At 38.1% G+C, this 21864-nt stretch overlaps 1 pseudogene; it reads right to left on the reverse strand.

The window, feature by feature from the left end:
* LOC103257120 overlaps positions 1 to 10937 on the reverse strand; it is a 56249-nt pseudogene extending 45312 nt beyond the window's left edge.
* Between the last annotated feature and the right edge of the window lie 10927 nt (positions 10938 to 21864).

The following is a 21864-nucleotide window of genomic DNA, read 5'->3' on the forward strand; positions in this document are numbered from 1 at the left end:
CTTAAAAACAGTGCAGTCTGGTCATGTCTGTTTATCTTAGGGACAATCCTTCTTTTCCTAGCAATTCAAGTCCAAGCTTTAATTTGGCAAGCAACCAAATCCTCCCATATGACTTTGATCCCTGAATGACTGACTGCCTTTAAAAGGCTCATGTTTTTATTAGAGTGTGTGATTTAAACATGAAGGCAAGTGGTGAAATCATGACCAGGGAGGCCATCTTAATATATGGTCCACTCTCAAGAGAGAACTGATTTGAGGTCTATTAAGAGGAAATTATGGTGGGCCATAATGAAGGGCAGTTGTACTATGAGCCATGCCACAGAGCATTTCCATATGCTTGAAACACTGTATACCTGAGCGATCACACTGACAGATTTGTGTACACCTGCCCATCTGCCTATAGAGGTTGATCCTGCACATGGACTTAACTCCAACCTAGTCTTTAATAAATGACCAACTTTTTTATCTCCACCTTATAGACTTCTCTGGTCTCCTAGATGAGTAGATTTTTTTCCTCTGTATTCCCATCGAGTATGAGTATTTTTGCCATGACACCATGATTGGATGTAAATGTTGACTGTCTTGCATGTCATCCTAGGAGATGAGCTTTTTTAAGAACAGAAAAGGATTTCATATGTTTCTGTCCCCTCAGTGCCGAACATAATAAAAGGTGCTTAATGAATACTTGTGAGTGAATGAATATAAGTTGTAGGCAAAAATCCGTGAATGTATTCACTATTTCGGTCTTCTGCCTGTGCATATGCCTATCACAGTACTTAGCATATGCGTTTGTAAATATTTAATGGCTTACCTGCCACCTTGTTATGTTGGAAATACCTTCAGGTATTCATCCATATGTCCCGTTGCCTGACTGTAGCAGTGCCTCCTATGTATTTGTTGAAGGGCACCATAACATGCCGCCACCCTCCTCTTCAGTATTATTCTGCATCACTTCCCACATCTCATTCCACATCAGGTGACACTAAACATCTCCCAGGTTGCTCTCTTTTGCCTCTAAATATTTGCACATGCAGCTCCTTGCTCTGCTCTGAACATGCTTCTTCTCTTCTAACTCCCAATTTTCCTTTAGGTCCAGCTTAAACATCACACATTTCCATAAATACTTACATGATTGCTCCTCTTAGTTTGGGCTAGGCGATTCTGTCACACTCACATAGCACCTGATGTTTGCTCCATCATCACACTTATTCTTGGTTCTGCATTTATAATGCATCTTCCTTTCTGAACTGTGATGTTCATGGATCTTTCTTTCCAATGATTTCCCAGCACCCATCACGGTGCTTGGCATGTCCTAGATACTTAATAAATATTTTGAAAAAATAATATTCAAAAATTTCACAATCTGGCCCCAATTTGTCACATTTTTACTGTTCCTCAACATACTCTCTCTATTCTACATTGTTTACAATCTAGTTCTGTCTTAAAGTTCTGCCTGAATGCCTTGCTACTTCTTTCTAATGCTGCTTAAACTTCCAATAAATTTTCTTTGGCCTTACCAGCACTTATTTATTACCATACCCTCAGAAATCGATTACACAATCACCTGCACCATGTAGAGTATTTCCTGAGGGAAATCCCCCTTATTGCTGATGAATGTGGCATTTGCCTCCCTACTAAAATAATTTGCCTTTGTGGCTTTCACTGAAGCTTCCTGGCTCTGCTCTGTGGTGCTTCCTTCACAAACCAGTCACTTAAAATTGGGCAAGAGCAGGCTTAATAAACACAAACTGGCATCTTTATGAATGTGTGAAGGGAAAATAGAAGCCATGGAAACATGAAAAGTTGTTTTGCTGTTTCCAAAAAAGCATCAAAATAGTCATCATGGGCAACATACTCTGAATTATTGTATATTTTGGAGCTTATTTTTATGATGCTATGTTTTTTTTTCTTTCTTTTAAAAACTATTATCTTTTCTCTGTTTCAGGTTTTCCTGTTTCTAAATCTAGCACTAGAACAGTCTTATGCAAGTCACTATGACTTAAATTTCAGAGCATTTTACACTAGATTTGTAGGTAGGAGATCTGAATTCTAGTCCTAGAAACTGTCTGTGAGGAATTCTGTAATCTCCTACAAGTCACAAATCTTATAGAAGATGATGTCCAAATAGTATCAGAACTTAGAACACCAGGGTAAAGATGGTATATCTTTCTAAACCTTTCTTCCTTTACTCTGCTCTCTTACATTTATCATTCTATTTCAGCAAGCACAATTTTGTACCACCTGACTCTTCCATCTCCCATAATCCTTCCATTAGGAAAACCATCCTGATTGTTTTCCACCAAATGATGTTCACTTCCAGTGCTCATCGTGATTTGCTTCTTCAAAACAACCTCCATAACTAAGTACCTTGAGGAGGCTAATTCTTTCTTTATATACCGTCCCTTTGATAGTATTCCTTAGTTCTTATGTCTGTGTCAGGTTCATGATTATGACACTTTAAAATGGAGATCGAGAAACCAGACCGTCCAGAGGAGGTGACTAAGATGATAAGGAGCTAGGATGTCCTTTATGAAAGTAAGCATGAGGAGGATATGAACACCTTGAATTTATTTCTTCAACTGTTCCCCTAGAAGGGATTGCTAGGGCGGAGAGATGAAATTAACAAAGAGATGCAAATTAAAGAAAAACTTTTAATGAGACTAGGAAGTGCCCTCTGACCCAGAGGACCCATGTCAAGGCTAGAGAATTTCTAGTGAAAGAGCTTGCGAGACAGAACCTGCTCAAGTGGGGTTAGGTGACTTCTGGGGGTCTCTTTGGATTCTGCATTATGTGGTTCATTATTAACACATGATTATTGAATGACTATCTTTAAATTTAAAAAACAAGATTTAGTGACTTTTGATATTCCTTCTATGCCATAAAACCTCTTTTTTGCTCTCCACTACTTTGCCAGGGTCTCACAACCACAAATATGCCATTAAGATAAATCACAATTTTAGATGAAAGAGAAGTAAAATAATGACCTTTCAGGTGTAATATATAGGAAAATGTGCCCTGAGTCCGTGGGGGAAAAAAAGAGACTTTGGTGTCAGCTCTGCTCCTCATCTGATTCCATCAATACTCTGTTCTTGGAAACTGCAGAAGGCAACTGCCCTCTGATCCATCCTCTGTGTTGTTCTATCTTTCATCTTCACACGAGGGGTGATACTGAAGGGAGGTGATTATGTGCCATCAAGTGCTGCTAGAATATCAAAATATAGCTTTCCTTAAAAACTCTTTCCCTCTCTAAGGGTACGACTCACCGAACTGTTTTTTGAGCTATGGCTCTTCTACAAACTTTTCTCTTCACTCACCATTTTCTTACAAACCCAGAGTAGAGCAACACGTTTTTAACTGGCTTCCCATAGATTTCTGCTATCTGTCACTTCCCCCTCCAGGTGAGCATGTTTGCTTCCGATGTCTTAGGATAAATATGCTGACTAAACGTACCTGTTCCAAAAATGGTTAATAATTCTTTGCTATACCTTTATCCCCCTATGAGGTACACAGCTGGCTGTAACCAATGAAAGTCCACTTCTATTTATAAGGAGGAAGCTGCTCCTCTTCTAGAAGATTTTATTATCTTTTGGCGTGAAGACAGACCTTGGTTTATTGGCCCGAGATGATTTGCAGCAAAATTGTGTCCGCATAACTGCAGAAGTAATTAAGCTCACTTTGGGGCTATCTGTCCTGCTGTCAGGGAATGGAGAAAAGTCCACGGTGCAATTTAACTTAGGAAGTGCTGACGCTGAATCTTGGGGAAGGTGGTAGACAGAAGAAATGCTAGATTGTGGAAGTCATTTTTCCTCCAGTGGGTCATTGTCACCTATTAGTCAGGACTAATTCTGAAGAGATCAAAAGCATACTGAATTCAGGCGGAGACCACAGCTGCAGAAAGACACTGTGTTCAAAAACCCAACAGAAATCCGAGGCAACATAACATGATTCACATTCCCCAGTCCTTCCAGGCAGGAGACTGTGGACCAGGCTGTTGGAGCTTAATTTCTGCATCTGCCTTTTGCCAGCTGGTGAACTTAGAAAAAGTTTTTAGCTAATCTAAATCTCAATTCATTTTTCTGTTACATGGAGGTTATTAGCAATATTACCCCAAGGAGTTTTGTAAGGACTAAATAAAATAGCACAAGTAAAGGGATTATAGAGTTGAATGTTTGTGTCCCCCCCAACGCCTTAAATTCATATGTTGAGACCTAATATCCAAGGCAATGAATTAGGAGATAAGGCCTTTGGGAGATGATTAGGTGATGAGAGCATAACCTTCATAGATGAGATGAGTACCCTTAGCAAGAGGCCCAGAGAGCTGCATTGCTCCTGCCACCATGTGAGGACCCAGGGCATAGTTGCCCTCTACGAACCAGGGAGAGGGCCCTGACAAGACACCAAATCTGCTGGAGCCTTAAACTTGAACTTCTCAACCTCCAGAACTGTGAAAAATGAATTTCTGCTTTCTATAAGCTATTCAGTTTATGGTATTTTGTTACAGCTGCCCAAATGGACCAAGACAATAGCTAAGCCAGACACATATAAATATTGTTTGCCTTGGACTTAAGCTACTTAATTATTGTCATAAATAAATAAATACTCTAAATTCAATTTGCTAGAATTAAAATATAAATACTTCTTGGTCTCATCTCGGATATTGAAATGGTTATCATCACCTCTGAAAATCCATCTTTGAAAAATTTGTGGGATTTAAAATCCATTTTTGACAACTATCTTAAAAAGTCCTGTGGTCATCCTTTTCCAGTGTCAGGTAGTCTTACTTTTCATTTTCTATATCAGGGGTGGTATTACACTTAAATCCTCATCTTCTGTAACTGTATAGATATGCTGTACTTATCTGTTTACTTGTAGGTCTGATCGTAAGAGTTGGAGGGCGTGATAACAATATCTATGGTGGAGCATAGGAAGGAGTTTTATTGGTAAGTGAAGACAAGGTGGCTTTTCCTAGAAACATGAAATGCTTTCATAAAAGCACTTAGTGATGTGCAAATTAGTCCATAGTAGAGGGACCAATTCCACACAAATAAGCCAACCTCACTTGGAGAAAACCAGTCTCATTTTATTTAAACAATGTGTGACCTCGCTCACAGGGGAGGCCAGGTACAGGTCTCACTGGCTCAAGGCATCCAATTAACACAACTAGGAAAGTCAAGCAGGGTCACATGCAGGATGGGCCAAGAACCTCTCTGCTCAGCTGGAGGGCGGCCTATGTCAGGTCCCCAGAGAGCAAATGGTACAACTACCATGGTCACACTAAGATTAAGATCTTTAGGAAGGTATCAGCCATACTTCTCAGGATGTCGATTGTTTCAGCTTAATAAGATTTAGAAGAGCATCTAGTCAAGTCTTAATTTTTACAAATGAAGAAAGTAAAATTCACAGAGTTGAAGTAAGTTCACCTCAAGGTGTAAGTAATTGAAGCAAGACAAGTGCTCTACTCTGCTGAATTTTAGTGCAGGGTGCTTTGACTTTATCATGCTACCCTCTCACATCAGAGGTTTGGACATCTCTGACAGTGGTCAGTAAAACCCAGGAGCCACAAATCTACTAGATCAGGATTGTTTGCCTTGGACTTAAGCTACTTAATTATTGTCATTATAATAAAATACTGACTGAGACCTTGCTAAGTGTTGGCCACTGAAAATGAAATACTCTAACACATTTAAGGGTCCATAGAATAGCTAAAATATAGTGGTTATTTAATATATGCTTTATCATATATTAAATAAATCATAATAATATAATGAATGCGATAACAGATAAATATAATTTGTATTGTCTCTATCCTTGTGAATCTCAAAATTTAGTTTCAGGGCTCAGATATCTGTGGGTTCTTTTATAAAACATGCCAGGCTGTTGGAGTTACCAGGATTTCCTTAAGGGTTGGATTCAAATCTCAATAAACTAAATAGATCTTTTATCTTCTGAAGTCATTGGTTCCTTCTTTTTTCCCTTGTTTAATAAAAATCAGAAACCTTGGTATGGTATTTGGAGCACTTTATGATGTGGATGCTGTCTATTTTGTAGTTTTCTTTTTCACTCCCGTTTTCCACCCAATAGCCATTGATCCAAAAGGAAAGATAATTTTTGGCCAGTCATGGTGGCTCACGCCTGTAATCTCACACTTTGGGAGGCTGAGGTGAGAGCATTACTTGAGCCCAGGCGTTCAAGACAAGCCTGGGCAACATAATGAGATCTTGTCTCTAAATAATAATAATAATAATAATAAAAATTTTTGAATGAGCACCAATATATTATTTCTTTAAGACAAAGTCTTTTCTTTTAATGGGGCATGGTGGTTGGTGAAAAATCCCCATCCATTTGTGAGTGTTTGGTTTGAAAGAGTCACCCAAGAGTATACTTGTATACAGTATACTGCATGTTTTGACATTTACCCCTTGTTGGTAGACCAAGGTGCCTAAAACCCTGTTTCTAGAATGCAGCCTCCTTGAAGAAATGACTGTCATTGACAGGTGGCAGGAAGGGACAACACTATGCAAAACACCTTGTGCACATTATCTATTTTACCTCTAACGGAAAGATACTTGCCAGATATTAGTGTTTCTATTTTACAAAGGAGAAAAGAGAGCCTCCAGAATGCTAAGAAATTTGACTCTGTTCACTTGCCTAGGAATTAAGACTCAGGTCTCTACAATACTAAAATCTGCATTCTGTTCCCCACATCAAGCTGCCTGCCTCTGCACTCTTATATTTACTTGAGGACCCAGAACATAATAAGGCTTCATTACTTCTGTGTGAAATAATGAAGAGGCCAAGATGCTGCATGATTCTTTAAAAATGTAATTCAAGTGTTGAGCTCTACCTGTGCTGATGGCCTTAGACAAGTCACTTTGGCTCTTGAGCCCTTATTTTGTGACCTGTAAAGTGAAACCTAACACTACTTACTCTAGTGAATGTAGTTCTTTGAGGACCAAATGGGAGCACGGATGTGAGAATATCTTTAATTTAATGCTTCCATTGCAGTGAAGTCAGTAAAAACTTCTGGTGTAAGACAACCAGATAAGAATAGCGGCCTGGATTGCCATTCTTTCAAATTTGATTCATACTCACGGCAGGCTAGTCATGGCTGTGAGTGTTTTTGCCCCAAGATGAAGTGTCCAAGAGGCTTTTTAGCTGAGGTAGTAGATGCCTCTGCATTAGAAACATTGTCTTTCTGATACTTCACAAATAGCACACAGACAAGGATTTCTAGCAAAAAAGATGATAGCAACAACTAATATCATTAGTGTTTAAAATCTACAAGAGGAGACATTTTTGGAAGGATGAAATGATCATAATTAGCAGAAAGGGATGGGATGCCCATCTATGCTGTCTTTGCCTCTCATAGTTACACTGCTCAGTCTCTCACATTCACCTTTGTGGTCAAAGTAGACCAAGTGTACAGCATCTTCCTGACCAGTGAGAGGAAAGACCTTTACAATTAAAACTATAAAACACTGCCCAGAGAAGTCAGAGAAAACACAAACAAATGGAAAAATGTTCCATACTCATGGATTGGAAGAATCAACACTGTTAAGATGTACACTCTACCAAAGACTATCTACAAATTCAATGCAATACCCATTAAATTACCATCATCATTCTTCTCAGACCTGGAAATGACAATACAGAAATTCATATGGAAACATAAAAGACCACAAATAGCCAAAACAATCCTTAGCAAAAGAAACAAAATGGGAGGTATCACACTTCCAGACTTTAAACTTTACTATAAGGCTGCAATAATCAAAACAGCCTGGTATTGATACAAGAATAAACATATAGACCAGTGGTTATTTGTGGGGGCTTTGTAGAAGAAGAGTTGGTAGATGAATTGAGGCTTTGCTTTTGAAATCTCTAACTTGTTCCACTGGTCCAGACTTTAAACTTTAAGGCTATAATAATCAAAACAGCCTGATATTGGTACAAGAACAGGCATATAAGTCAATGGAACAAGATAGAGATTTCAGAAGCAAAATCTCAGTTTTTTAACCAACTCATCTTCGACAAAGCTTCCATCACCAACCACTGGGGAGAAAAGAACCTATTCAGTGCTGACCACATGCATATGATTAAAACAAGACCCCTACCTATCACCATACACAAAAATCAACTCGAAATGGATCAAAGACCTAAATGTAGAACCTCAAACTATAAAAATCTTATAAAACGTAGGAGACACCCTTATGAAAATTGGAATAGGCAATCAATTCCTGATAAAAATCACAAATGCCCATGCCATAAAAGATGAGATAGATAAATGGAATCTAATCAAACCCAAAAGCTTCTCCAAAGCAAGGGACACCATCAAGAGAGTGGGGAGACAGCCCACAGAATGGGAAAAACTGTTTGCCAATTGTATATCTGACAAAGGCCTAACATTTAGGATCTGCAGGGAACTCAATGTGCCAAGAGAAAAAAAACAAAAAACCCTATTAAAAAGTGGGCAAAGGATATGAATAGACACTTCTTAAAATAAGACATATGAGCAGCTAGCAGATACATTAAAAAAAGTGTTCAGCCTCACTAATCAACAAAGAAAAGCAAGCTGAAACCAACTGAGATACTACTTAACTCTAGTCATGATGGTCATCAACCGCAACTCAAAAAACAACAGTTGCTAGAGAGGATGCAGAGAAAAGGGAACACTTCTACACTGCTGGTGAGAGTGTAATACAACCTCTGTGGAAAATGGTGTGGCGATTCCTAAAAAAATTTAAAAATCGACTTTCCATATGACCCAGCAAGTCCTCTTCTGGGAATACACCCAGAGGAACTCAAATCATTTTATAAAAAAGATACTTTCACTTGCATGTTTATTACAGCACTATTCCTAATAGCAAAAACATGGAACCAACTGTACTGCCCATCAAAATGGACTGAATAAAAAAAATATAGTATATATACACAAAGGCATACTACATAGTCATAAAGAAGGACAAAATTATGGACTTTGCAGTAACTTGGATGGATTTAGAGTTTATAATACTCAGTGATCTATTGCAGAAACAAATAACTGAGTACCACATATTCTCACTCATAAGTAGATCCTGAACATTTATCATAATACTATAAGAACGGGATTGGCAGTAGTGGGAAACTGCCAGGGGAGGGTGGGGGGAGAACATAACATCAATAAGTGTACATGAGCTCAAACAGGTGAAGTGTGGACCCAAGGGAGATCCAAAGTTTACCTGTAAAATGACCACTTATCTACCTAATCCACATTAGGTATTAATTAATTATGTATTAATTATACTCCACATCTTTACAATTAGATATTAATTAGGTATTAATTGTACTCTACATCTTTAAAAAAAAAAGTAGACCGAGTATGGACTTAGAAGCAGCATGCCAGGAAACAAAGTTATCTCTAGGCAGTTTTCATTCACACATTCACTCTTTATTAATTAACTCGAGCATTCAGCAATTATGTATGTCCCCATGTAAAGGCACCAGGTACTGTTTTAGGCACTGGGCATGAAATATTGAAGAACACAGCATGATGATGTCTTCTCATGTGAAATTCATGTTAGTGTAGAACAAATAGGCAGCAAAGTGAGCCCCAAATTAGTTGAAAAAGGATTTCATATTTTAATGTGTGCTGATGAAAACAAAACAGAAAAAAGCTACAATCTTTTTTTTAAAATCAGATTTCGTTATCACTGCACTTGGTTAAAGCATGGTGCATTGATTAAACAACGGGCGCTTAATCAATACTATTAGTCTTTTAAAAACATTCTTCATTGTGGTTTTCCTTCTTGCTCTAATTTTATAATATGAATGCAAAAAAATCAAAATACAATTTGAAAGAGAAATGTTCTCAGACGAGTGGTCTAGAGTCTGAAAGCTCCTGGGCAAGGGAAAACCTGGTTGCACCCAATTGACTTGATGTTTTGAGGTTGCCTGGATTCGCCTGGGTGTCAGCCTTAAGTACAATAATAAGTATGAGCTGGCAAATTTATCTTCTTTATTGGAAGTTTCTCTGAGTTCTTCCCAGCTACCAGTAATGAAGGCCAGTCTACTCCATCTTTATCTCTCCACTCTCAATCACGCATCATTGTTATATACCTAAAAATAACATTTACGAATTGTGATAATGGCAATGGTGGTTACTCTTTATAGTGCAGCTATTATGTCCTAGGTCCTGTGCTTTATATTAACCATCTCATTTAATTCTCAAAACAGCCCTAAGAGATGTATATAATTCTTTTTTTTTTAATTAAAAGAATGAAAGCCTTTTTTATTTAAAGCTGCTTTAAGTTCAAAAGTAAAGTTGAGAGGAAGGCACTTCTCATATACTCTCATATTCTCATTGTCCCCACATATGCAGAGCCCCCGCTATTATCACCATTTCCTACGAGAGTGGTACACTTATTCCAACTGATGAACATACAATGACACATGTGAGTTATCCAAAGTCCATAGTTTACGTTAGGATTCACTCTTGGTGCTGTAAATTCTATTGACTTGGACATGTGTATCATACAGAATGTTTTCACTGCACTAAAAATGCTTTGTGCTTGGACTATTCTTGCTTTCTGTCCAACCCTCAACCCCTGGCAACCAGTGATCTTGTTACGGTCTCCATGGTTTTGCTTTCTTCCTTTTTTTTGTGGATGAAAAGCTTGAGAGTTTAAGATACTTGACATAGCAAGGATGTGGCAAAGGCACTACAGTGTATTTGAAACTGTTTATGAATTACCGCAATGATTTTGTTTAAACATATCACCTTTCTCTAGGTTGTCACCTGGATACAGACCTTGATGCTTGCTCTTAAGATTGGCTTCCACCCTTAGCTCATAGAATCCCCTGGTTTTGCCAAGTTTGTATTCCAGCTTTATGTCAGTATTCACTTTCTTCCTACATCCTTGGCTTTGGCAGGTCTGAGAAAGGCTAAATTTAATTCCAACCATGACGCATACTCCAATGTCTACAAGTGGCCAGGTAAATAGAAATAGGCCAATGTGTAACATTAGGGAGTAGTGGGGACTGTGACAAACAGAGAATACATAGCACATCTAAACAGGGGAGCTGACTACTCAGCTCCAGTTACTTGTCATATGAGAAAGGACATATATAAACTTGAGTTTTAATATGAAATTTCCATAATTTTAAGACATGATGCAATGCAAATAAAATACATCACATTCAAAGGTTGCTGGGTTTTGAGCTCTGAATCTGAGAATTTAAGTCTAACAATATTGTGTGAGGAGTACAGTGGAACTCAGATATAATCTAATTCAAATTCTTGATATGGAAAGTGTCTCTTTGTTCTTATAATGTAAAGAGGGAAATAACTTATTCGAGGTCCCACAGTTGCTCAGTGGCACCACGGAGACTCCAACCCAATTTCACAGCTCTTCAGACCAATGGCCCTGCTGCCTCTGCCGTTCTCAGTCACAGTTTCGGCAGGTACATGAGACTAACCAGAAATAGCTTTCTCCACTGATGATTGGATTTGGAGGTTAAAGAAGGCAGGATAAGAAAAGGATTGGATTTAGAGGGATTATATGATTGACTCAACTTAGTATTTCTTAAGCTACTGTGTAATTGAAATCATTTTTTATATTATGTCCTCTCCTTCACAGGGACTCAGGCTTTGAGGGTCATCACCATTCCTATATAAATTAAAAAACCAAACAAAACAAAACGTTTCTTTAAGACATTGCTTAGGGGAAAAAACTCACCAGCTGTTAAATTCAACAATGAAAAGTCTCAACAGTGTACAGAAAAATTTTCATCCACACAAATTCCAATGCAAATGTCCCTGGTTAGGTGGCTCTCCTGGAAGGAACTCCTTTAAGATTGTCTCAAGCCGGGCTCGGTGGCTCAGCCTGTAATCCCGCGCCTTTGGGAGGCTGAGGTGAGTGGATTGCCTGAGCCTGCGGGTTCGAGACCCACCTGGGCAGCGAGACCTCATCTCTACAATAAATCAAAAAATCAGCCGGGCATGGTAGCGCATGCCTGTAATTCCAGCTACTTGGAAGGCTGAGGCAGCAGGATCGCTGGAGCCCATCAGGTCGAGGCTGCGGTAGCCGGGAGCGGCCACTGCACTCCAGTCTGGGTGACAGAGTGAGACTCCAACTCAAAAAAAAAAAAAAGATTGTCTCAGAGGTTCAGACTTCTTCTTCTCGAGGACAAAATTATTCCCACATGTCATCAGTAACAAAGGAGGTTCACACCTGGAAGATGTCTTCTGACGGGGTCAACCAGGAAAGGGGTACATCATTTCTCCAACATTCTATTGCCCTCATCTGGTTGTATGGCCCACACCTGCATACAAGGTGGTGGGGAATATGTTTCCTATGCTTCTAGGAATATAAAGAAATGAATCGGTAAAGATATAATATATATCTCCATACAAAAAATAAAGACAGGTAAAAATGGAAAGGCAAATATTTTGCAACATGACTTTTCCCATTGGAAGCTTGATTCTCTGTGATCAAATTAACAAGGGTCACTTTCTGTGGCTGAGAACAGAATTATTACTGTAAACCCCATGCTCAGCCACAGGTGAAAAGCAGGAGGCAGAAGAGGAGACTGTAGATTGCTTCTCGCCTGCCAGTGGGTTTTCATTAAGGCCTTCACAGGCTGAGTGAGTGCAAGAGTGCTGCGTGATTCTTTGGAGGTTTTTTCCCTCAGTGGAAATGTTCTAGAATCTGGAGGGCCAACCAATCAGAAACCTTCTCAGCCTCTTTTAGAAAGTGGAAGTGGGAAATTTAGCCGTTTTCAGAAAATAGACAAGTCTCTCCCTGCTTAGCATTCTTGTCTTATAAATATAGTGTACTCTCTCACCTACTGGGAAACTGGACGTTTCATTTTTTAATTACAGAAATTCCTTTCCCGCCAATTTTTGGGGAAAAAAAAAACTGTTGTTTTTAAGATGCTGATAGAGAAAAATTGCTTAAGAACCAAGGGAAATAAAATGCCCTATGTGCAAATACAATGACGATATGCAGTTGTTTTTAATTAAGAATAAAACCACTAAGCAATCTTGTACAAGAATATCATATTTGCAATTAATATGCAGATTAAGTCCCAAGGCTCCAGACTCCCTCAGAATTGAATTGCTTCCTACAAAGGTGAAGCATCCATAACTTGGCTCATCTTTAGGAATAGTAAACCAAATTTAGTCAGATCTACTTTTAGGTCGGGGCACGTGGTTCGTTGTGAACATTTTTCATCATATATTTGTTTCTGGGTGCCTAGGCAGAGATTCCTCTGATAGCAGCCACTATTCAAATGCTGAGAATTCCAAAATTCAAAATTAAGCATTTTAGTGCCTGTATTGATCTGCTAGGGCTGCTGTAACAACTGCCAGAGATAGTATGGCTTAAATAACAGAAATTCCTTTTCTCATAGGTTTAAAGTCTTTGTTTAAGGTGTTGGCAGGGTTGGCTTCTTCTGACACTTCTTTGCTTGAATTGAAGATGTCCATCTTTTTCCTGTGTCTTCACATGGTCTTCCCTAGTCATTTCCAAATTTCCTTTTTTTATAAGGACACTGACTATATTGGATTAGGACCCACCCTAATGCCTTCATTTTAATTTAATTACTTATTTAAATACCACATGTCCTAATAAAGTCACGTTATGAGATACTGGGTGCTAGGACTTCAATGTATACATTTTGAGAAGACAGAATTCAGTTTATAACAAAACCCCATTTTCTGAACTAGAGAGAGTATTCTATGAGCTGTTACCAAATATTTTGGAAGGAGAGAAGTTAAAGGTCAAACAAGAACTACATAAAGGTTATCTTCTTCTTGGAGCTTCACACTACATACAAGGCTTGAAGATATTCCCTTGGATTCTTCAGTTCCCTGAGAGAAAGCATTCTCTTTTCACACAAGTGAATTTGTCTGGTTTCCTATTGCTTGCTATGGGAAAAACCGACTAGTTCATATACCATATCCACCATATCCAGGGAGTCCTTTCTCTAACATGGTCTCTGTCATTGACAAAGCCATCTCTCCTGTATTCTCTTCACCCAATCACTAAAGCCATATCCCTGATTCTACTTTGGATATCTAATGTTTCTCTCCCTCTTGGGAGTCTCTTTTCACTCTGTTCTTCCTAATTTGTCTTCCTAGTACCTCCTTCCTGCCTGTTTAGAACAAGAATGAGGTTGTTATAGAAACCTTCACTTATTTAAGATCTATTGGAGATGACTTGGAGAGGGAATTAGGGGTCCTGATTAAACACTCAGGTAAGTGTTCTCTCGACTCAGCTGATTCCTTTGGACACAAGATTACATTTCTGATTCAAATCAGCAGTCTCTTCCTTGCAGTGGTCAGGATCTCTCAATGTGATATCTCTTTTTAAATCAAAGACGTTGGAATATCAACTGGGAATTAGAGAACAAAGAAAACATAAGAAGGCAGATATACAATAACAATTATTTGTATACACACACTGTTCTCTTTCAAAATTTAGTTCAAAGTTAAACTTCTCTTACAAGAAGTCTTCCAAGTCTAATTCCATATCTAATGACCAATTCATGTCAGATGAAATAACCACTTAGTAGTGATGTGTTTGGCACAAAATCACCTGAAAGTACAATAGGCAACCACTTACACTGCTGTTTCTCTCCAACATGGTATACTCACCCCATCCTCTCATATATCATGTTGGCTCTGCCAAATTGTCTTTTTATAAGCATAAAGGTGAGATATTAGATAAAAGCACATCATCCTTAGAGCTCATTCTGGGCATCTGTCATCATATACTCTGTCCCAAATGATGAGGCTATGGTGTCATAAATTCTGAATACATTTAGATCTTATCCAAACCCATCTTATTATACATGTATAAACTGATATCAAGAAAGTGACAAGAAGTTGATCAATATTTGAGAGCAATTTTGTGAATACAGGTCATTAGACACTCAGGTAAGTGTTCTCTCTACTCTGCTGCTTCCTTTGGACACAAGATCACGTTTCTGATTCAAGCCAGCCGACCTTCCCTTGCAATGATCAGGATCTCTCAATGTGATATCTCTTTTTAGATAAAAGACATTGGAATATTAACTGGGAATTAGAGAATAAAGAAAAATTAAGTATTCTGAGGTCGAGGCCTGAAGATATCTGTAACCTCATTTTCATCAACATTTCACTATGATATGTTGTCAACTGACAGGAGCCAGGGATCACAAGAGGAAATAAAACACAATCTATGAAATAAACAAAGACTCAAGCAAGACCCAAGATCCAACAAAAAAAGATCAAGAAGCCATGAGAAAGAGGGCCTTTACTTATAGGCAGAATTGAGAGATGCCTATACTAGGTGATTTGAGAAGCAGAAGAGAAGTGCCCATCCTCCAAATGTTTTCCTAATAATTCTGCCATAATGCCTTCAGTTCCACTGCTTGTATATCATTTGTTTAGATTTCAAAGTCTTTTATGTTTTTTTTTTCTTTTTTGGAGTCCCTTGTTGAAAGAGAAGCAGGCTTGGATACATGACACTACTTTAGGAATTAATCTGTCTCCTATAAACTGAATAATGTCCCCCCAAACTCACATGTTGAAGCTCTAACACCTCTCGTGACTGCATTTGGAAATAGGACTTTTAGGGAGGTAATTAGGGTGTGTCATAGGTAGAACTGGTGTCTGTTCCTGCAAGAGAAAAAAGAGACACCAGAATGTTCTCTGCATCCTATTCCCTCTCTTTCTGATCTTTCTCTCTGCGTGTGTGCACAGAGGAAAGGTCATGTAAAGACACAGAGAAGAGGCGGCCATTGTAAGCCAGGAGGAGAATATGCCCCAGAAACCAACACTGATGGCACCTTGATCTTGAACTTTCAGCCTCCAGAAATGGAGAAAATAGATTTCTGTTGCTTAAGTCACCCAGTCGATGTTATTCTGTTATGGCAGACTGAGCTGACTAATACATTGTTTGACTGAAACAACTATGAAAATTAGCTCTGAAGACTTCCGCTGCATTTTCCTCAGCTGCCCAGCACCTTCCTCACTTTGTTTTCAATGTTATGCATGGTCTGCATGAGCTCTCCACAACTCTTCTCTGGTGCTTCTGTTTTCTTGTTAAGACTTATTCATACCCTTTTGCCTGGGATGGTCAGACTTGGCTTTCCTGATTTTGATCTTCGTCTTCCTCATTTGACATTAGCTCATACACCTTCAGTCTTTTGGATCCACAATCTGCTGTTGGGATCCTAGATAGTTACGTTAACGTTAATTATAGAACAAATACTGTCCCTATATCTACTTCCTGATGATTGCCACGCATTTTATATAAGACTGTATATGTGAAAACCAGTTTGTCTATATGAGTTGTCAACTTCTTGCTGCCCAAGGCATGCATGCATTATTCTGTTCTACAGATGAAGACACAGGATGAGAGGCTAACTTATACAAGGTCACCCCATGAGTCCATCAGTAAATGATAGGGCTGGTGTCCAAACTCAGGCTTAATTACTCTAAAACTTGCATTACTCCTTGCCTCCTGTCCCCCCACTAGCAGATGAGGTAAACCTACCCCAGGCATCAGCGAAGAAGGATAAGGCAATACCATACATCCAGCCCTTCTTTGGCTCTTATTAATGTTAATGTGTAGGAAAATCTGCCCTGGGAATAACCTGGTACTGCCAAGAATGCAATTCTTAGAAATTTCTGAGTTTAGCCAAGTTAAACAAAGGTTAAGTTATTGAAGGGCAAGCTGTTGTTTTTAAGAATCCAAATGGTTAGCAGGTCCTCATTTTCAGCAAGTTTAAGATTAAAGGCAAATTGCAAGGCATATTTTACATGCCCCATTAAACTGGTGGGATTAAGTGTGCACAAAAAGTAATTGCCTTTTGATGTGAATAAAGCACAAAAAGCCTAGACAGAGGAAGCATGCCCCTAATTTATAGCCCTATAGGAGACTTTCTCTGCAATTATCATCTTAACACTAAAGAGCATAACATAAAGTAATGTTAAAAGGTACACAGCACAAAAGTCATTGCATCTTTTGACTCTTTTAGATGAAACTATTCACCCTTGGAGTCAGGCCCTGTTGCTGACAGTTCAGAGCAAGGGACAGCAGTGAATCTTGTTGAGGTTGGAGGCTTACTGATATCTCTCAGGAATAGAGGCAAAAGTCCCCAGTACTGCTTTCTTGGCACCCTATTTCTGAAAGGACATCCAGGTTTTTTTTTTTTTTTTCCGAGCAGATATGACTAGTCAGATCCACATATGCCAATGCTTTAATTACTTGGAAATCATCGTATTAAATCAGAGTCTAGCAAACGGCTGAAAACTTGGATTTTTCCTCCAAGGTCTTAATAATTCGAATTTGCCCAGAAACATCCTAGGGGATTAGTGTAAAGGAATGAATAATAGCTCAAAGAATCCTTTAGAAAGAAATAACTCCTAGAACATTTTAAATTACAGCAAAAATTCTATAAGAGGAAGTTCTTTGAGAAAGAGGAATATGAAAAATAAGGTATTGGGTCAATGAGTTTTCACCAGAGTGGCATTTGTGTCTCAATCATTGTTATTTAAAAATTGCTCTATCTTTCATAAAAATACAGCTGAAGTTATTTATCATAATGCCATTGGAAGTCTTTTATTCAAGAATTAGGATAAGTTCTTGTTTAAGTTTGCCTCTTCTTCCCCCAACCCCTTCTCAAGGGATTGCTTAACTATATACTTTTTGCCATAATAATCAAAAGAATAAAGACACATTTATAGACCAAGAATTTCAACATACTCAGTTTCGAAGCTTAAAAACCACTTCTGTCTGATGGACTCTATTCTATCTCATTCTTAAATGTCTTGTCTTATACTTTACTCTAATCTATACACTGTCTCAAGTCCTTTAAAAAGTCAACAGGTAGACGTTTTAAATTCAATTAGTTGCTAAGACTATTCAGCAGCAGGAATCATGGAAACCTAGAGATTGAAATGGACTTGAAAAGTCACTTAATCTAATTCCCATCAGAGCACTGAATTCCCTGGAGGCATCACAACCAAGAGTCTGCCTCACTCAGGCATCCTTCCATCCCTTTATTCTGTTTTGTGTTTCACTTGGTCATTTTTTGTTTTATCTTGTTAACCCCTTGATGGTGAAGAATATAACCCAATAGCATCTCATTCATTTGGACATATCCAACCTTCATAATCATTTATTGATTGGAGTCAAATGCCAAGACTCCTGGCCAAGTCTAATCATAATATTTGAATTCTTCATCATTGATGGTTGTCATAGGCAGAATACCACCTCCCACTAATATGCATATCCTTTCTTCCAGAACCTGGGAATATATTATCATACACAGTAAAAAAAAAAAACAAAAAACCAACCAACCAACCAAACAAACAAACCCTTTGTAGATGTGATTAAGTGAAAGATATTAAGATTGGGCGGTTATCACAATGGACATAATCTCAATCAAATCACAAGGGTCGTTATAAGATGGAAATAGAAGAGTTAGAGTTAAATAGAGTTAAATAGTGATGATGGAAGCAGAGGTCAAAGAGGCGAGATTTGAAGATGTTGTGATACTGGGGTCTGAAAATGGAAGTGGCCACAAGCAAGAAACATAGGTAGCCTCTGGAAGCTAGGAAAAAAAGAAATGAATCTACCTCCCCCGCCACCACCAGAGCCTCCAAAAGGAATACAGCTCTGCCAAAACTTTATTTCAAGCCTGTTTTGGAAATCAGGTCTCTAGAACCATAAGATAATACATTTGTGTTGTTTGAAGCCATCAAATGTGTGATAATTTGTTACAGTGGCAATTAGAAGGTGATAAAAAAAAAATCTTGGCCAGCCAGAGATCATTATCCTTAACTTTGACCTCACTCTGGAGCCATGGAGCAAAAGAAGAAATGAAAAGAAAAAATGAATATGGAGCCAAATTTGTACTGACCAGAGGACGTAGTAGAATGTTTTTAGTTCTTGTCTAATAAACATTTGTTTTTAAATTATTTTCCTTTTTCTTAGCCACAAAGTTGAGCAAAAAAAATCTTCAGGTACTTGAAAAGTCTAAGTTACTCATTCCAGATTTAAATGAATTTTTCCTCTTTGCCTTTTTTAGTGTGTGTGTGTGTGTGTGTATTATATATACATACACACATATATAATATAATATATTATAATATAATATATATACATATAATATATAATGCTAGACATGAAAAACTGTGTATGTATAAAACATTTAAAATTTCTAAGACTGAAAAGAAAAATTAGAATGTCTTTTTTTAAATTTAAATTTTATTTTAAATTTGTGGGATGCAATTCAGGATTAGGTATACAAGTGGTCATCATACAGGTAAAGTTTGGGCCTCTCTTTGGTCCCTATTTTGCTGGTTTGAGATCAGGTACCCTTACTGATGTTGTGTCTCCTCCTTCCCTGGAAGCATCCTGCTACTGCTGATACCTTTCTTATAGTATTATGGTAAATGTTCAGGGTCCACTTATGAGTGAGAACATGTGGTACTCTGTTCTTTGTTTCTGTGATAGATCACTGAGTATTATTGACTCTAAATCCATCTGAGCTGCTGCAAAGTCTGTATGTTTGTTCTTCTTTATGGCTGTGTAATAGTCCATTGTATATATGTACCACATTTTTTATCCAATCCAGTTTCAGTGGGCAGCACAGTTGATTCCATGTTTTTGCTATTGTGAATAGTGCTGCAATAAACAAGTATGTGCCGGTATCTTTTTTGTAGAATGCTTTGAGTTCCTCCGGGTATATTCCCAATAGAAGGATTGCAGGGTCATATGGAAGGTCAATTTCTAGTTCTTTTAGAAATCACCACATTGTTCTCCAAAGAGGTTGAGCTAGTTTGCATTCCCACCAGCAGCGTGGAATCGTTCTCTTTTCTCCGCATCCTCACCAGCATCTGTTGTTATTTGTTTTATTAATGACGATCATTCTTACTGGCATCAGGTGCTATCTCAATGTGGTTTTGATTTGCATTTTTCTAATGATTAGTGAGGCTGAGCACTTTTTCATGTGTCTGTTGGCTGCTTGTGTATGTTTTCTTTTGAGAAGTATCTAGAGTATGTCTTTTAAGATTCTAATTAGTATCATTATGTCATTTCCCACCTGAGAATATAAAGTTAAGAAATACATCATTAGTGGGAAGATGGGGATATAAAAATAATTTCCTCAGAAAAAATTGCTTGCTATATTTCAACATATATCATTTAATTCACAAAATTAATTGCACTAACATGATTGCAGTATTTCACAAAATCAGTTAAACGTTGACCAAGTCTGCCTACAAACAATCGGATGGTGGGGGCTGGGGGTGAAAACTACTGAAAATAACTACTTTGATCTGATCATCAGCATCTGAATCTAGTTAAATTGGGATTTTATATTCACATCAATCCTAACTGGAAAGGAAATGGGGAACGTGGAGTAATCTGGAAGTCTTGTTTATGGTTCAAGTCAAATTTGTGATTAAGCTTGTTCACCTTAATATATTCTTTGAAGAAGAGACTTCAAGGAACAGACATTTGTGAGATTCATGGTTTAAATAATTTAATGGGATAATTTTGCTTCAGTGATCAAGAAATTCAACTTAAGCCTGTAATGACTCAGTAGGGTAGACGAGGATTTGAGAGATGCAAAAATGATCCACAGGGACGTGAAGTGATGGGCCTAAGTCACTTAGCTTCTCTGAGAGGCAGTGACCAGAAAGAAACAAGCTCCCCTGTCCCTTGTCCTTTCTACCTTGAAGGGAAGAAATTCTGTGAAGCACAGAATATAAAAAAGAATATTCTTGTCAGTCAAAAAGAAAGCATATATTGGAATTAAGACTTTGGAGGAAGGAGAAAAATCATACAGTATTTTACTTTCTGGTACTCCTCTTCATAAACCTTTGGCTATGGGAAAAGCATCCTTCTCCTTCATTTCAGGAGCCTGCTCCATTCATTCCCGCCCCATTGGCATCTTTCATGTTATGTCCCTGACTTGAATGCTCCAACACTGTACCTACCAGACCAGAGTTCCCTGGATTCTAAGGACTGGTCCAAGTTGAATACCCTCTAGGAAGTTTTGTTGCTCTATCCCTTCTTTAATTTTCTATTGAGTCTATGATTTGGATCAGTCTGGAAATGGTTGTGGTTTGTTTGGGTTATCTGTGCGATCACCACTTGAACTATCACTGCCCACAGTCTATAGTGGAGGGGAAGCATAAGTAGTTACAAGATCCCAATAGACTTCCTTACTAGGAAGCTGGGCTGGGAAGTTAGCGTTTTGCTCAATCAATGGTATAGGGTTTTAGATGAAAACTCTTGTAGATTTAATGTTAGCTCAGTCATACTTGGCTAAGAACAAGATAAATTGATGAATAAAGAAGAGATTGAAAACATTTTGAAGATAAGATCAGATACTACGTAAGAAAAAAGCATTCCGAGAAGCAGAGTTGAAGTGAGAGAGATGGAGAACACTCTCGGTTTCTGGTTTTTCAGCATCCAGTTTGGTTTTTGAAGAGTTTGGCCTTGGATGAAGCTTTGACATCAAACAAAGCAAGTTGGCATCCAAGCTCCACTTTTCCTTGTCTGTATAAACTTAGATAAGCTACTTAGTAATTATCGGGCTAAATTTTCTCATTTACAGAATGGGAACATCAGTAGAACATATATCATAATTTTATTATTAGGATTATATGAGTACGTGAGTTAAAATGCTTAGCACAGTATGTGACTCGTATTAAGCACTCAAAAATTTTATCTGCATCTATTGATATTTTTCTTATGATTCTTATCCACATTGATTTCACCTGTGGTGGCTTGTAGAGTTCCTTACAACCAAAAAACATGTTGCCTTTGTGTGTGTGTGTGTGTGTGTGTGTGTGTGTGTGTGTGTGTGTGTGTGTGTTTGTGTTTA

This window comes from Carlito syrichta, unplaced genomic scaffold (genome assembly GCF_000164805.1).
Source record: "Carlito syrichta isolate Samal-C Ts95f unplaced genomic scaffold, Tarsius_syrichta-2.0.1 Scaffold301546, whole genome shotgun sequence".
NCBI lineage: Eukaryota > Metazoa > Chordata > Mammalia > Primates > Tarsiidae > Carlito > Carlito syrichta.